Below are 12,867 nucleotides of genomic sequence, written 5' to 3'. Positions count from 1 at the left end.
CTCTTAGTGTGTGTGTGTGTGTGTGTGTGTGTGTGTGTGTGTGTGTGTGTGTCCATGTGGCCACCAGATGGCGCTAAAGTACAGTATTGTGAACTCCGTTCAGCCCTCTTGAACTCAAATAGGTCATTGACAGGGGTGGTTCTGGGGGCAGGGGGGGGCAGTGCCCCTGTGGACCCCCTTGAGGCCCCCCTAAATGTGGAGTATGAAATAATTTTTACATAACTAATTTTTGCTATCGTTCTTTTTTTTACATCTGTTATTAGACAGTGGCAACGCGGAAAACTAATGATTATGAACATGGTGTTTTGCCTGCTAATGCCTGCAATGCAGTGAAGAAAACGATATGACAACAATAACGTCTAATGTAACTGGCCCCTCTAACAGTACAACTGGCCCCAGCTTGGCCAGTTGAAATGGTCTAGAACCGCCACTGGTCATTGATTCATTAAATGGAATTCAATCAATGCAGTTATACTTTGTTTAAGGTCAAATCCATTGACCTGTGAACTTCCTAATGGACAATGCTGCTGAAAGTCACAGGATGAGGACAATGGTAGATCTTCCAGGGCTATGGCTACCCCCCCCCAACGTGAGTGTACACACACACACACGAGATGGTCATACTACAGGACACTTTGAAATGCCCTTCCACGGCTTCCACCCTGCTACACAGCCTTGACTACCTGTCACACCCCATCCTAATGTTAAATAACACCATTAATAATTGAACTTGTTTCTATACTGTCCTGACAGGTTTGCATCAAAGAGATGCACATTGGGTACGAAACGATGTCAGATTCTCTCAATAGTAGTAGGTGATTGGACCGAGGCAATGAGAAACTTAACTAGCTCATAAATACCTCTAGATAGAAAGTTAGTCACACCACAGTGGATTCATTTTACTGACAGAAGTTGACATTTGGTCAGTCTTGATACAAAATATTGAACAGAAATGCAATGGTTCATTGGATCAGTATAAACTTTGCACATTCACTGCTGCCATCTAGTGGCCAAAATCTAAATTGGACCTGGGCTGGAATAATACATCATGGCCTTTCTCTTGCATTTCAAAGATGATGGTAAAAAATAATACAAAATAACGTTTTTTTTTTTTCTTTGTATTATCAGATTTATATTCTCCTACATTCCTTTCACATTTCCACAAACTTCAAAGTGTTTCCTTTCAAATGGTACCAAGAATATGTATATCCTTGCTTCAGGGCCTGAGCTACAGGAAGTTAGATTTGGGTATGTCATTTTAGAAGAAAATAGAAAAAAGTGAGCGGATCCTTAAGATGTTATTCTGTTATACTCCACAGCCGTTAGAATGAGTTTAATCTGTGTTGTAGTCCAGTCATTAGAATGAGTTTAATATGTGTTGTAGTCCACAGTCATTAGAATGAGTTTAATATGTGTTGTAGTCCACAGCCATTAGAATAAGTTTAATATGTGTTGTAGTCCACAGCCGCTAGAATGAGTTTAATATGTGTTGTAGTCCACAGCCGTTAGAATGAGTTTAATATGTGTTGTATTCCACAGCCGTTAGAATGAGTTTAATATGTGTTGTAGTCCACAGCCGTTAGAATGAGTTTAATCTGTGTTGTAGCACACAGCCATTAGATTGAGTTTAATCTATGTTGTAGCCCACAGCCATTAGATTGAGTTTAATCTGTGTTGTAGCACACAGCCATTAGATTGAGTTTAATCTATGTTGTAGCCCACAGCCATTACATTATTGGCTGCTGACAGTATTGATTGTCACACATAATGAAGGTACTGATGTTGCCCTGCTCACTGAAACACACGCCAACAGAAGACCTCAATCTGTTGTAATCAATAGAGATTGTGTGTCCATTTTGTGAGTTATAATTGTATTTCTGCGTTGGTAGGCCCACCATCATCTCCGGTAGGGTGGTTAAATGACACAGAGGCTGACAGAGACATGGAGCTGAATATAGAAACACAGAATCACTAGGAGATGTGTAGTAACTGACCCATTAAACTACTGCCAATATGATAGAATGATGTAATAACTGACCCAGTAAACTACTGCCAATATGATAGAATGATGTAATAACTGACCCAGTAAACTACTGCCAATATGATAGAATGATGTAATAACTGACCCAGTAAACTACTGCCAATATAATAGAATGATGTAATAACTGACCCAGTAAACTACTACCAATATGATAGAATGATGTAATAACTGACCCAGTAAACTACTGCCAATATGATAGAATGATGTAATAACTGACCCAGTAAACTACTGCCAATATGATAGAATGATGTAATAACTGACCCAGTAAACTACTACCAATATGATAGAATGATGGAATAACTGACCCAGTAAACTACTACCAATATGATAGAATGATGTAATAACTGACCCAGTAAACTACTACCAATATGATAGAATGATGTAATAACTGACCCAGTAAACTACTGCCAATATGATAGAATGATGTAATAACTGACCCAGTAAACTACTACCAATATGATAGAATGATGTAATAACTGACCCAGTAAACTACTGCCAATATGATAGAATGATGTAATAACTGACCCAGTAAACTACTACCAATATGATAGAATGATGGAATAACTGACCCAGTAAACTACTACCAATATGATAGAATGATGGAATAACTGACCCAGTGAAGGAGGATCATCCTGACGTAAACTACTACCAATAGAATAATGTAATAACTGACCGCAGTAAACTACTACCAATACGATGTAATAACTGACCCAGTAAACTGCTACCAATATGATAGAATCATGTAATAACTGACCCAGTGAAGGAGGATCATCCTGACGTAAACTACTACCAATACGATAGAATAATGTAAAAACGGACCCAGTAAACTACTACCAATACGATGTAATAACTGACCCAGTAAACTACTGCCAATAGAATAATGTAATAACTGACCCAGTAGACTACTACCAATATGATAGAATAATGTAATAACTGACCCAGTAGCATCCTGATGTAAACTACTACCAATATGATAGAGTAGCATATACAGTTTACATACACCTTAGCCAAATACATTTAAACTCTGTTTTTCACAATTCCTGACATTTAATCCTAGTACAAATTCCCTGTCTTAGGTCAATTAGGATCACCACTTTATTTTAAGAATGTGAAATGTCAGAATAATAGCAGAGAAAATGATTTATTTCAGCTTTAATTTCTTTAATCACATTCCCAGTGGGTCTGAAGTTTACATACACTCAATTAGTATTTGGTAGCATTGCCTTTAAATTGTTTCACTTGGGTCAAACATTTCGGGTAGCCTTCCACAAGCTTCCCACAATAAGTTGGGTGAATTTTAGCTCATTCCTCCTGACAGAGCTGGTGTAACAGAGTCAGGTTTGTAGATCTCCTTGCTCGCACACGCTTTTCAGTTCTGCCCACAAATTTTCTATGGGATTGAGGTCAGAGCTTTGTGATGGCCACTCTAATACCTTGACTTTGTTGTCCTTAAGCCATTTTGCCACAACTTTGGAAGTATGCTTGGGGTCATTGTCCATTTGGAAGACCCATTTACGACCAAGATAAAACTTCCTGACTGTCTTGAGATGTTGCTTCAATATATCCACATAATTTTCCTGCCTCATGATGCCAGCTATTTTGTGAAGTGCACCAGTCCCTCCTGCAGCAAAGCACCCCACAACATGATGCGGCCTCCCCCGTGCTTCACATTTGGGATGGTGTTCTTCGGGCTTGCATGCCTCCCCCTTTTTCCTCCAAACATAACGATGGTCATTATGGCCAAAAAGTTATATTTTTGTTTCATCAGACCAGAGGACATTTCTGAAAAAACTATGATCTTTGTCACCATGTGCAGTTGCAAACCGTAGTCTGGCTTTTTAATTGCGCTTTTGGAGCAGTGGCTTCTTCCTTGCTGAGCGGCCTTTCAGGTTATGTCGATATCGGACTCGTTTTACTGTGGATATAGATACTTTTGTACCTGTTTCCTCCAGCATCTTCACAAGGTCCTTTGCTCTTGTTCGGGATTGATTTGCACTATTCGCACCAAAGTACATTCATCTCTAGGAGACAGAACGCGTCTTCTCCTGAGCGGTATGACGGCTGCGTGGTCCCATGGTGTTTATACTTGCGTACTATTGTTTGTACAGATGAACGTGGTACCTTCAGGCATTTGGAAATTACTCCCAAGGAAGAACCGGACTTGTGGAGGTCTACAATTTGTTTTCTGAGGTCTTGGCTGATTTCTTTTGATTTTCCCATGATGTCAAGCAAAGAGGCACTGAGTTTGAAGGTAGGCCTTGAAATACATCCACAGGTACACCTCCAAATGACTCAAATGATGTCAATTAGCTTATCAGAAGCTTCTAAAGCCATGACATCATTTTCTGGAATTTTCCAAGCTGTTTGAAGGCACAGTCAACTTGATGTATGTAAACTTCTGACCCATTGGAATTGTGATTTAGTGAAATAATCTGTTTGCAAACAATTGTTGGAAACAAAAATGACTTATATCATGCACAAAGTAGATGTCCTAACCGACTTGCCAAAACTATAGTTTGTTAACAAGAAATTTGTGGAGTGGTTGAAAAACAAGTTTTAATGACGCCAACCTAAGTGTATGTAAACTTCCGACTTCAACTGTATTTGTCTGTCTGTTGTTGAAGGTACTGAAATACTTTATCAGGGAAAAAATATATTATTTCAGAGTTCTTTCAAGCATTGAATTATAGACTCGAATTACAAAATGGTGCCTTATTCATACAAGTGGAAGTTGAGACTTTATGTGAGTAGGAAAGTGAAACTGTAAAAACCCCTCATCTGGATCAGAAGGATGAGAGGCCAGTGGTCAACACCCCTCTTCATCTGGAACGGAAGGATGAGAGGCCAGTGGTCAACACCCCTCTTCATCTGGATCAGAAGGATGACAGGCCAGTGGTCAACACCCCTCTTCATCTGGATCAGAAGGATGACAGGCCAGTGGTCAACACCCCTCTTCATCTGGATCAGAAGGATGACAGGCCAGTGGTCAACACCCCTCTTCATCTGGATCAGAAGGATGACAGACCAGTGGTCAACACCCCTCTTCATCTGGATCAGAAGGATGACAGGCCAGTGGTCAACACCCCTCTTCATCTGGATCAGAAGGATGACGGGTCAATGGTCAACACCCCTCTTCATCTGGATCAGAAGGATGACAGGTCAATGGTCAAAACAAATGTACTGGAAGAGTGAATGTGTTTGTTTTCCTGTCAGACAGATTGGTTCTATGCTTCAGATGGTATGTTTAATCTTAAAGTCCATAGCATCAAAAAGGACTAAACACGCTTTGTCTCAGCCACTGATAATTGTTTGCTGCGTATGCAGAGAGCAAAGTAAAAGCGCATGAGAGAGAGTCAGTACCGCATTATACAGACAGTATATACTGTATGAGGAGGTTTGGACTTTGTTAAAGCAGTATCTTGTAGTTTCATGTATGGTGTCCATATTAGGACAGCCTCAGTGAGCGCCTATTCAGTTCAATAAAGGAGAGGGTATAGGCTTGCATACAAAGTTGACCGACTCCAATATTGTCCTTTTGGCATTTTTTATATATTGTGTTCTTGCAGCAGCAGAGGAAAAAACTTAACACAGGAGAAGAGCTTATTCAACCTGTTCATTATAGGGCTGGTTGTTGGATGTTGATGATCAGTATTGATCAGTCATGTCAGGGGAAATCAGGCTCTACTCTATTCGACTGCTATGTTCTGTTCTGTTCTGCTCTGTTCTGTTCTACTCTGTTCCACTCTAATCTGTTCTAGTTTGTTCTGTTCTACTCTGTTCTCCTCTACTCTGTTCTGTTCTCCTCTACTCTACTCTGTTATGTTCTACTCTGTTCTGTTCTACTCTACTCTGTTCCACTCTGTTCTGTTCTACTCTGTTCTCTACTCTACTCTACTCTGTTCTACTCTACTCTGTTCTACTCTACTCTGTCATACTCTAATCTGTTCTGCTCTGCTCTGTTCTGTTCTACTCTGTTCTCCTCTACTCTACTTTGTTCTACTCTACTCTGTCATACTCTAATCTGTTCTGCTCTGCTCTGTTCTGTTCTACTCTGTTCTCCTCTACTCTACTCTAATCTGTTATACTCAGTTCTGCTCTGTTCTGTTCTGCTCTGCAGATTCGGGTGGATACCATCCTCCTTATAATACGAGGTTTGTTTCCAGATGGTATCAAAATTGTCAATTAATGTTACACCCACAGAGCTGCAATAGTCTCGTAGCCAGTTATGGAGGGCTAAATGTCTGCTGAACCGTTCAATGCCACGCTTTAGGGAGGGCAGAGGGCCAGATATTATGGGGTGTTTGTTGGTGCCAAGTAGTGACCCAATCAGTTCATTAAAATCCATCTTCAGCTGCTCTAAACTGCCCTTCATAATGTCATTCGACCCCACATGAACCATGACAGTGTCAGCCCCCGTTGACTGACTCACAACCTCGGGAATCAACCTGGTGATATCCTGAACTTTGACCCCACATGAACCATTACAGTGTCAGCCCCCTCGGGAATCAACCTGGTGATATCCTGAACTTTGACCCCACATGAACCATTACAGTGTCAGCCCCCCCGGGAATCAACCTGGTCATATCCTGAACTTTGACCCCACATGAACCATGACAGTATCAGGCCCAGGTGACTGACTCACAGCCTCGGGAATCAACCTGGTGATATCCACAAAGTCTTTGACCCCAGGTACAGATAAATACCTCACCATCGAACTCCCTATCACAATAGCCAGAATGATCCGTCCTCTGCCGTGTCTCGATGCTGATTGCGAGGCCAGAGCCACAGTGCTCACCTGAGAAGAGGGCTGTTGAGACGCCGGCTGCGTGCAGGCCACATCAGCCAAAGGTACAGAGCTCTGATCCAGAGAGCACGGCCCAGCGGAGGGGGTCCAGCGGAGGGGGTCCAGCGGAGGGGGTCCAGCGGAGGGGTCCAGGCTGTGCTCAGGCAGTTGATTGACTAGGACAGGGAGAGGTAGCTGGAGGGACAGCCATGGAGGGAACATCCAAGTCCCCGGCAGAAGACAGCTGGTACAGGGGCTCAAAGCGATTTGAAAGTCTTACGTCCGGACGAGGGGGAAGAAAGTAGGCACGCCGAGAATGATTCTAATCCTTCTTTCAGGTTCCAACACGCATCAGCCGATGTCACTAAGTGATATACAGAAACCCAGCCTAAAACCACAAACAGCAATGCAGATGTAGAAGCACGGTGGCTAGCATCCATTTACGCTCATCTGGAGTCAAGCAATGAGCAGCCATTTTCTGGTTCAAGCTAGTAGAGGGGTGCAGTGACGGAGTACAGTGTATACAGTGATCTGCTACTGGTATATAGTACTGGTACTCCCTGTATATAGTACTGGTACTCCCTGTATATAGTACTGGTTCTCCCTATATATAATACTGGTACTTCCTGTATATAGTACTAGTACTCCTTGTATATAGCACTTGTACTCCCTGTATATTGTACTGGTATTCCCTGTACATAGTACTGGTACTCCCTGTATATAGCTCCACATTGATCTGGTACTCTCTGTATATAGCTCCACATTGATCTGGTACTCCCTGTATATAGCTCCACAGTGATCTGGTACTGGTACTCCCTGTATATAGCTCCACATTGATCTGGTACTGATACTCCCTGTATATAGCTCCACAGTGATCTGGTACTGGTACTCCCTGTATATAGCTCCACATTGATCTGGTACTGGTACTCCCTGTATATAGCTCCACAGTGATCTGGTACTGGTACTCCCTGTATATAGCTCCACAGTGATCTGGTACTGGTACTTCCTGTATATAGCTCCACAGTGATCTGGTACTGGTACTCCCTGTATATAGCTCCACAGTGATCTGGTACTCCCTGTATATAGCTCCACAGTGATCTGATACTCCCTGTATATAGCTCCACAGTGATCTGGTACTGGTACTCCCTGTATATAGCTCCACAGTGATCTGATACTCCCTGTATATAGCTCCACAGTGATCTGATACTCCCTGTATATAGCTCCACAGTGATCTGGTACTGGTACTCCCTGTATATAGCTCCACAGTGATCTGGTACTGGTACTCCCTGTATATAGCTCCACATTGATCTGGTACTGGTACTTCCTGTATATAGCTCCACATTGATCTGGTACTGGTACTCTCTGTGTATAGCTCCACATTGATCTGGTACTCCCTGTATATAGCTCCACATTGATCTGGTACTGGTACTCCCTGTATATAGCTCCACAGTGATCTGGTACTGGTACTTCCTGTATATAGCTCCACATTGATCTGGTACTCCCTGTATATAGCTCCACAGTGATCTGGTACTTCCTGTATATAGCTCCACAGTGATCTGGTACTTCCTGTATATAGCTCCACAGTGTTCTGGTACTGGTACTCCCTGTATATAGCTCCACATTGATCTGGTACTGGTACTTCTTGTATATAGCTCCACAGTGATCTGGTACTTCCTGTATATAGCACCATTCTTGTGTATTTTATTTTATTCCTCTTGTGTTACAATGTATTCCTTTTGTTTTTACTCTGCATCGTAAGGGAGGGCTCTGAAATTAAGCATTTCACAGTAAAATCTGTTGTATTCAGCACATATGACAAATAACATTTTATTTGATAGTGCCCATAGGGCTGTGGTCAAATGGAGTGCACTATAAATAGGGGACATTTGGGAGACACACTAACACACTAACTGTCACGACTTCCGCCGAAGTTGGTGCCTCTCCTTGTTCGGGCGATGTTCGGCGGTCGTCGTCACCGGCTTTCTAGCTGCCACCGATCTACGTTTCTTTTTCCATTTGTTATGTCTTGATTGTTCACACCCGGGTTCCCATTACGTTTTGATTATTTCCCTATTTAACCCTCTCATTCCCATTATGTTTTGTGCGTGATTGTTTCCTGGATTTGTGTTAGTCGTTTGTGTTAAGGTTTTGTATTCCCTGCGTGGATTTATTTTGGATGAGTGTTTTTCCTTGAGTAAAATACGTTATTTTACTCAGTTCTGTGTCCTGCGTCTAACTCCGTCCTCATCTCTGCACCACTGACACTTGACAATAACAAAGTGGAACTAAAAGGAATCCTTTCACCCAGATGAATAATGCAACATTCCATTTCCAAGTCACAACGTCATGGCAACCATCGTCATGATCACTCACCTGTCAATCAGAGATGAGTGACACTCAGCTGTCCAGTCCAGAGGGAAGCCCACTCATCCTTACTCATTTAATCTGGATTAGCTTCTGTTGGATCATCGTCCCGCTCCACTTTACTGCTGAACAAACCGTGTGTTAATCTAACCGTGGAAAATGAATGACAACCGTCGTTCCCATCCACGTTTAAAGGCTCTCTCAACCTCAACAGATTGCCTTCCATGTCACGCCCTGACCTTAGAGATCCCTTTTATTCTCTATTTGGTTAGGTCAGGGTGTGACTAGGGTGGGCAATCTATGTTTTCTATTTCGTTGTTGGCTGGGTATGGTTCCCAATCAGAGGCAGCTGTCTATCATTGTCTCTGATTGGGGATCATACTTAGGCAGCTTTTTTTCCACCTTTAGTTTGTGGGATCGTGTTTTTGGTACTGTGCTGTGTAACCCTACTGAACGTTACATTTCGTTTGTATTTGTTTTGTTTCGGTGTTCATTGAATAAAGAAAGATGTACGCCCACCACGCTGAACCTTGGTCCAATCCTTCCATCAACGAGCGTAACATTCCATCTGGTAACGTGGAGATAAAGTGAATAAATAGAACTGCAGTTTCCAAGGGTCAACAAAAAATGTGATTTTAAATCAAATTACATTTCATCGAGACTCTTAAAATTGATACTCTCAACGGCCTCTTGAACTTTTATTTAAAAATAAACCTGTAGGTCAAAGCAAAAGGTAAACAAAACACGCTACATCTAGCCTGGTAGAACCAGCCCAGTAAAACAGAATGGCGGTCGTGTAAACGACATCACGCTGTTTGCTTAGTGAGTACCACTTTCTCCTGATTCAGCCCATACCTGGAACAAACTCGGGACCTCTGCCTTGCTAGCACATGTGACCGCCCTCCTGAAACGTCTTACCAGTCGGTGCCATGCAAAAAGCCAGCTATTCACTGGCGTAAGTGGGGTCTGTTCAGGCTGAGGAGTAAGTTTCACACATCCCCATGTGCAACAAATGCAGTGACCAGGCTGGTTCCACCAGGCTATGCAACATCGCCAGCGCTGACGTTTTTTATTTTGTTCGTTTTTTTGTTTTATCTTGTTACTGGATCTAAAGACCTGGACCAGGACACCTGGTTAGGGACAGAGCCTGGGACAGACCTGGACCAGGACACCTGGTTATAGGGAGAGAGCCTGGGACAGACCTGGACCAGGACACCTGGTTAGGGAGAGAGCCTGGGACAGACCTGGACCAGGACACCTGGTTAGGGAGAGAGCCTGGGACAGACCTGGACCAGGACACCTGGTTAGGAAGAGAGCCTGGGACAGACCTGGACCAGGACACCTGGTTATAGGGAGAGAGCCTGGGACAGACCTGGACCAGGACACCTGGTTATAGGGAGAGAGCCTGGGACAGACCTGGACCAGGACACCTGGTTATAGGGAGAGAGCCCGGGACAGACCTGGACCAGGACACCTGGTTAGGGAGAGAGCTCGGGACAGACCTGGACCAGGACACCTGGTTAGGGAGAGAGCCTGGGACAGACCTGAACCAGGACACCTGGTTATAAGGAGAGAGCCTGGGACAGACCTGGACCAGGACACCTGGTTATAGGGAGAGAGCCTGGGACAGACCTGGACCAGGACACCTGGTTATAGGGAGAGAGCCTGGGACAGACCTGGACCAGGACACCTGCATATAGGGAGAGAGCCTGGGACAGACCTGGACCAGGACACCTGGTTATAGGGAGAGAGCCTGGGACAGACCTGGACCAGGACACCTGGTTATAGGGAGAGAGCCTGGGACAGACCTGGACCAGGACACCTGGTTATAGGGAGAGAGCCTGGGACAGACCTGGACCAGGACACCTGGTTAGGGAGAGAGCCTGGGACAGACCTGGACCAGGACACCTGGTTAGGGAGAGAGCCTGGGACAGACCTGGACCAGGACACCTGGTTATAGGGAGAGAGCCTGGGACAGACCTGGACCAGGACACCTGGTTAGGGAGAGAGCCTGGGACAGACCTGGACCAGGACACCTGGTTATAGGGAGAGAGCCTGGGACAGACCTGGACCAGGACACCTGGTTATAGGGAGAGAGCCTGGGACAGACCTGGACCAGGACACCTGGTTATAGGGAGAGAGCCTGGGACAGACCTGGACCAGGACACCTGGTTATAGGGAGAGAGGCTGGGATAGACCTGGACCAGGACACCTGGTTATAGGGAGAGAGCCCGGGACAGACCTGGACCAGGACACCTGGTTAGGGAGAGAGCCTGGGACAGACCTGGACCAGGACACCTGGTTAGGGAGAGAGCCCGGGACAGATCTGGACCAGGACACCTGGTTATAGGGAGAGAGCCCGGGACAGACCTGGACCAGGACACCTGGTTATAGGGAGAGAGCCTGGGACAGACCTGGACCAGGACACCTGGTTATAGGGAGAGAGCCTGGGACAGACCTGGACCAGGACACCTGGTTATAGGGAGAGAGCCTGGGACAGACCTGGACCAGGACACCTGGTTAGGGAGAGAGCCTGGGACAGACCTGGACCAGGACACCTGGTTATAGGGAGAGAGCCTGGGACAGACCTGGACCAGGACACCTGGTTATAGGGAGAGAGCCTGGGACAGACCTGGACCAGGACACCTGGTTAGGGAGAGAGCCTGGGACAGACCTGGACCAGGACACCTGGTTAGGGAGAGAGCCTGGGACAGACCTGGACCAGGACACCTGGTTAGGGAGAGAGCCTGGGACAGACCTGGACCAAGACACCTGGTTAGGGAGAGAGCCTGGGACAGACCTGGACCAGGACACCTGGTTAGTGAGAGTGCCTGGGACAGACCTGGACCAGGACACCTGGTTATAGGGAGAGAGCCTGGGACAGACCTGGACCAGGATACCTGGTTAGGGAGAGAGCCTGGGACAGACCTGGACCAGGACACCTGGTTATAGGGAGAGAGCCTGGGACAGACCTGGACCAGGACACCTGGTTATAGGGAGAGAGCCTGGGACAGACCTGGACCAGGACACCTGGTACTAGGGAGAGAGCCTGGGACAGACCTGGACCAGGACACCTGGTTATAGGGAGAGAGCCCGGGATAGACCTGGACCAGGACACCTGGTTATAGGGAGAGAGCCCAGGACAGACCTGGACCAGGACACCTGGTTAGGGAGAGAGCCCGGGACAGACCTGGACCAGGACACCTGGTTAGGGAGAGAGCCTGGGACAGACCTGGACCAGGACACCTGGTTATAGGGAGAGAGCCTGGGACAGACCTGGACCAGGACACCTGGTTATAGGGAGAGAGCCTGGGACAGACCTGGACCAGGACACCTGGTTATAGGGAGAGAGCCTGGGACAGACCTCGACCAGGACACCTGGTTATAGGGAGAGAGCCTGGGACAGACCTGGACCAGGACACCTGGTTAGGGAGAGAGCCTGGGACAGACCTGGACCAGGACACCTGGTTATAGGGAGGGAGCCTGGGACAGACCTGGACCAGGACACCTGGTTATAGGGAGAGAGCCTGGGACAGACCTGGACCAGGACACCTGGTTATAGGGAGAGAGCCTGGGATAGACCTGGACCAGGACACCTGGTTATAGGGAGAGGGCCCGGGACAGACCTGGACCAGGACACCTGGTTAGGGAGAGAGCCCGGGACAGACCTGGACCAGGA

This window comes from Salmo salar, chromosome ssa11 (genome assembly GCF_905237065.1).
Source record: "Salmo salar chromosome ssa11, Ssal_v3.1, whole genome shotgun sequence".
NCBI lineage: Eukaryota > Metazoa > Chordata > Actinopteri > Salmoniformes > Salmonidae > Salmo > Salmo salar.
Note: the sequence above shows the minus strand (reverse complement) of the source record.